Source organism: Maniola jurtina, chromosome 8 (assembly GCF_905333055.1).
Source record: "Maniola jurtina chromosome 8, ilManJurt1.1, whole genome shotgun sequence".
NCBI classification, from domain to species: domain Eukaryota; kingdom Metazoa; phylum Arthropoda; class Insecta; order Lepidoptera; family Nymphalidae; genus Maniola; species Maniola jurtina.
In genome coordinates, this window is record NC_060036.1 from 5,393,040 (window position 1) to 5,399,014 (window position 5,975).

Genomic DNA, 5,975 nt, shown 5'->3' on the forward strand with positions numbered 1-5,975 from the left:
CATATCTAATTTTTGTTTAAGGTTAATAAAACAAAAGTCAGATAATGTTAATACTTAAGGAATGACAAAATGCCTACGCAAAATTCACTCACAAGTAATTACTTTAACTTTTACAACGCTGACATTTCATTCAATGATTTGATGCCTACGCTTATAATGGTGCTCATAATAGTTAGGTAAAGTTTTAAAACATTTCTGCGAACGAGGTTTCAATAAAAATCCTCGAATTTTCAAGACCCATTAAAATTTTACACGCAGTTGCTATAGCCCTCCTGAAATAGTTATGTTCAGTTTATTGTTTAATCTCATACGATTCGCCATTGTCTGTTATTAACTGTGAACATCAACCGAGCTGCTAATTAATATTGCAAATGTTGTTGGACCGAGATACAGAGAGAAATAAACGTATAAGCATATTGTATGAAGCAGTGTTATGCTCCAAGAGCCCGTAGAATATTTTAAGGAGTTGCTTGGCTATATGCTAGCCGGATATTACTAATTTCTAATAAGTGGAAGATCTTTGTACTGAAATTTGATTTTGTGAAAATTCCAGAAAAGTTACTTTATGGAACTTTAAACTTCACAGCATCTGCTTTAGAACAGGAGCATTTCTTACAATTATTACAGGAATATATAATATAACAATACTCCAGATTGTTTGATGCAAGAGTGGACAGGACTTAGTTACCCAAAGTTAAAAACTTTAGATGGATAAGATTTTCGTTGAAGATCGCTAAACTTAGTTTCGAAGAAGGCACGCGATGATGATGATTTGTTACAATGACATAGATATTTCGATTCGCAATATCGAGCAGTACTGCCTGAAAATCAAGTAGGTAATAGCCAGCATAACAGCTGGTAGGTAAAGTGACTTACCAAAATCTGGCAATGCAAAGGAACAGAGGTACCTCACCTTTAATCAAACATCCCCTTAAAGTTTCCTACGTGCTCTTGGGCCACAATTATGAGGTCGCATTATGAAATATTCATAATATTTTTACAGGAATGAGACCTGTATATGGTAACGATCATTGAAGTAATCCAAAATGGAAATGTAATGTGTGCAGGAAGCCGAAATACACGCTAAAATCGTCGTAGAATGGATGACCACACAAACAAACTTGTTTTGAATTGATGCTCATGTGGATATGCATGAACTTCCGATCGATCAAAATAGCATCTGTATACCCATCTATCAAGTATAACTAACTATGTGATACCTCTTTTTACGATTCCATCGATTATTCGTGACTCCATTGTATTTATCCTAAAACAGAATGGATTCTTTAAGATCCTTCCACATATCGAATACTTACTAAAATTTCCGCTCTTAAGCTTTAAAATTAATAGCCGGAGCAAGCAGCTGAAAGTGCTTTCTGAAGCTCGAAGATAATGATCTCCACAGTGGGTCACCCATCCACCAAAGTGGTCCAACGCAATCGACTGATATGCGCTGTTGCTATACCAGGCCGCACGTCCCGCATTGAACCTCTTCTTCTTGTTCGTCGTAACACTCTTGGCAGAGCGGTCGTAGTTATTACGAGACGACATCTTTTAGGGCAGATATTATACGCCTCATAAGCATTCGCCACTTCTCCCTGCTGGCCAACAGCCTGGTACACTCGTGCAAGGGACCGTCCACAGCAGATTTAATTTGGTCAATTCATCGCATGGCGACCTTTCTCGCCCTTTGGTTCCTGCCACTTTGCTATACACAACAAGGTGCTCGATAGAGTCACTCTCTTGCCGGGAGACGAGTTCAAAATTTTAATATGTGACTCTGAGTACTAACGCCGAAATCCATCTTATGCCGAGTTCTTGGAGTTGGAGATGTTGGTACTAAATTCAGCCTATTAAGCTCCTAACATCATTTTCTTCTTCTCAACTAGTCGCAAAGTCCACGTCTCTACAGCGTATAAAAATATGGGAAACGCAAGTGTTTAAACGAATCGGATAGCATTTAGATCTACAAAATCTGAAAGAGTTGTCACTACGAGAAGGCCTATATCCGGAACAGTGGATGTAGTTATAATGGCAGATGACAATGATGGTAATGATGTATATTGCCAAAGTTCATACCTATGCAATAAGGAATGTTTATTTCCAAACATAAAAGTTTTCATTTTATTGAATGCTGATAAAATTGAAAGCTTTCAGCTTACGGCGTGGTAATGGAAGATAAACTTCCAATTATTATATTATTTTGACGGCCGTCGCAAATTGATTAAAGCTATAATACTCTATAAAATATTATATTATTTTGATTACATAATTAAATGGATTATAATAATCGGATGTGAAATAATATCCTATTGTGGTTGTCCTGTAAACTGTACCTACTCAAATGTAGCACGATGCCATTATTTTATATTATGTACCTACGTTTTTACCCGACTACGGCAAAGCCGAAAGGAAGTGTTATGACGTACCTACTTATAAACTTTCTAATCTTTATCGTTCCGTTCGGAATGAAAAAAAACAGCCAAGTGCGAGGCAGACTCGCGCACCGAGGGTTCCGTACTCGGGTATTTTTTCATAATTTTGCACGATAAATCAAAAACTTTTAAGAATAAAAATAAATAAAAATCGGTTTTAGAATGTACAGGTAAAGCTTTTTCATTATGATATCCCATTTTGTATAGTTATCTTACTTTGAAATTAAAACACACTTAAATATTTTTTTCTGTGATGTAACCACAAATTCACGGTTTTCGGATTTATTCCTTTAGTTGTGCTATAAGATCTACCTACCTGCCAAATTTCATGATTCTAGGTCAACGGGAAATACCCTATAGGCTTTCTTGACAGACACGACGGACGGACGGACCGACAGACAGACAGACAGACAGAAAGACTGACAGACAGACAGACAAAAAAGTGATTCTATAAGAGTCCCGTTTTTCCTTTTGAGGTACGAACCCTAAAAACGGAACTCCTATGGGATCGCTCGTGTGTCTGTCTGTCGTCGTACATCTGTCACAGCCAATACTATACCAACCAACTAAGTTAGATACACTTAATTTCAGTGTACCCAAATACGTATTTTAATCTGTCTCTACGTATCATCGTACTGGAACGCTAAATCACTTGACATTGTGTGTGCCCAAGCCCTTAAGGTCCATGTGAGAAAGCTAGTTTAAAATTATAATATGTTACAAATTACTATCGTATATTTTTTGAGCTTGTTAGGTAAAAAGATAACAATGGCACAAGTTTCTTTATGGGGCCGGTAACAAGCTTGTCGATAACATCGTTACGTTTTGTTTAAGAGCTTGTACTGTTTTTAACCATTACGGAAAAATATGGGGTATGTGTTTCTTTGTTAAATCTACTTATATATTGTGTCCTATTCCAGACGTATCAGATGTATTTACCTACCTATAAGACAATATTCAGGCAGCTTGACCAGCCCATCATGAACAACGTACCTATACGGGCCGTCATCATCCACTGTTGGATACAGGTTCCTATCTTTGAAATAGAAAGCATCTACGTCTAATTGTAAATGGACTTTGATCTTGGATTTGGACTCATTATTAATTTCTAATACAGGTTTAAAAGTGACTTTTTCGAAGAACAAATTATAGCATCTGGAAAATCACATTCTGGTAAAAAATTCACTGTTGCCATGTAAAAAAATATTTATTCCAATTTCTGAACAAACAGAAAAAGTTTGAAGACACTTTCTGATCCTGGTCCTGACTCATATTCCAGACAAGGTCAATTATTGAGGTATTTTGTAAAAGTGTTTTCTAGTGAGTAGCTCCGATCATGGCTCGTTGCCACCCTACTGGCAAAGGCATGATGCCAACTGATTATTTAAATCTCGAAAAGAAAAAGCAAAAGTCCGCTAAACTTAGCTACGGATTTGCTGGTTTCTGGCACAGAGTAATAATTAACTAACTGCTGGTAAATCCTCCCCTAATTGGAGCAAACTAGCTAATTACTTAATGATCGTTTCTTGGGGAGACTCAGCCGTTTTCAAACTTGGTAGGTACACTTACATATCCCTACTCGTAGATAAAACATTGTAGTCAAAGTGCTAGACAAGAGGCTTTCTAGGAAAATAAGTCATTGTACTTATAAAAGCGCGTTCCGGAAATGTCATGGTTACAATGAGTCTCGTGATAATTCAACCAACTTTAGCCCTTCATGTGTTTAGCATTAGAGTCAGAATGGTGTAAACTCACGTTTGCTAAAGTAGCCTCCCCGTTTGATGTAGAAAACATGTCTACGAACAGCGTACCTGCAAAATCTACCTATTCACCTCATTATTTCATACCTTCTACGCTTTGTAAGACATCATTTCTTAACACAAGGACAAAGCAATTTTAGTTTTTTAACCGACTTCCAAAAAAGGAGGAGGTTCTCAATTCGTCGGGTTTTTTTTTTTTTTTTTTATGTATGTTCCCTGATTACTCAAAGACCCCTGGACCGATTTGGAAATTTTTTTTTTGTTTGAAAGGGCATACTGTGCAGGTGGTCCCATATAAAGGTGAAGATCTGATGAATATCTTCGGAGATGGAGAACAGAACTCCTCAATGGATAAGAGCAAATTGCTCGCGATCACTGTAATAGCTTAGTAAACAGTAGGGTTTTAACTGGGCATAGCATATTATAGTACAGTGGGGCCACTAAAAATTGTGAAATAAAAAATTTTCAAAAGAAAAATAAAACCGACTTCAAAAACCAAAAACACTAAAAAGTAGAAAATAATTTTTGTTTAGCTACACATGTAATGTACCTAGGTATGAAGTCGAGCGAGCATATTAAAACAAAATTAGAAATCCAAGAGTGAAGCTTTGAAGTCGGTTTTATTTTTCTTTTGAAAATTTTTTATTATAGGAACTTTGTAGGAACTACAGCATCCCAAGGTCAATCAGTGCGGCTAGGGAGTGCAATCAGCACTTTTTTGCGGCTTTTGCAATGCTTTATCGCACAAAAAAGCATTGTCTCATTAATTGTGCTTGGATTGTATACAATACCTAATTACAATAAAGGCTATAATTTAAGTATATTTGGGAAAATAAACCACCGGATAATGATATAATTGTAAATTAAGTTGGAAGTCGGGGCGATCGCTAGTTTTAAGTTTCAAAAACTATGATACAAAGTTTACCTTGACAAAATAAATATAAAATTCACATTGAAATTAATGGCTCCAAGACCATGCTTTATAAACAAGGGAAAGCTCTCATGCAAATTGGGTATTTTATATCCAAAGCACTTTTAGTAGTATTTCCCACAAGAGATTAGCTGACTTTTACAGCGGAAGATTAATACTTGCAACAACTCACACTAAGCTGTTTTAGCATGCGCGTGATAATGTGTTTTTATCTTAGATATACATAGTGTTACAAATGAATTAACTAGATACTAGAATTACTATAGACACAAATTTAATCTAATTAAATTACTTAAGATTATACATGACATTAAAAATGTAGTGCAAATTTCCAGTTTTAAACGAAATAGAAGTTATGATGTACAAACCTCTCTGGAAAAAACGTTAACCATTTCAATCATTTGACGGAGTTCTTTATGTAAATTAAATTACATTAAATCGAAATTCCTTGGTATTTTTAGCCCATAGATGCCTCTTAGCGGGTTGAAATAAATTTATGTACATTAGGTACTTAATTATTAGGAAGTATACCTGTGTAATAGTAGGTTTTTCATCCTGAATCTAGTTTCAAATAAATACGCACATAACTTGAAAAGTTGGAGGTGTCTGATCGAATTTTCCGGAATCGAACCCCAACCACCATTATAGGAGGCGGGCGTCTTAACCACTAAGCTATCACGACGGAGAATGGTATAGGCTTCTTTTTAATACCGAAAATCAATACTTACCCTCGTATAACTACAAAATATTAACTACAAAGTTACCTGCTACGAATATCGAATAATGCTACGGCTACATTTATACAGAAGGTATATGTAGTAGTAGTTACTCGACTACAAGAAAGTTGAT

At 35.9% G+C, this 5,975-nt stretch overlaps 1 protein-coding gene across 3 annotated transcripts in view; it reads right to left on the minus strand.

The window, feature by feature from the left end:
• Positions 1-5,975, minus strand: part of LOC123867643 (poly(rC)-binding protein 3) — a 217,222-nt gene that overhangs the window by 186,231 nt on the left and 25,016 nt on the right. The window lies entirely within an intron of this gene.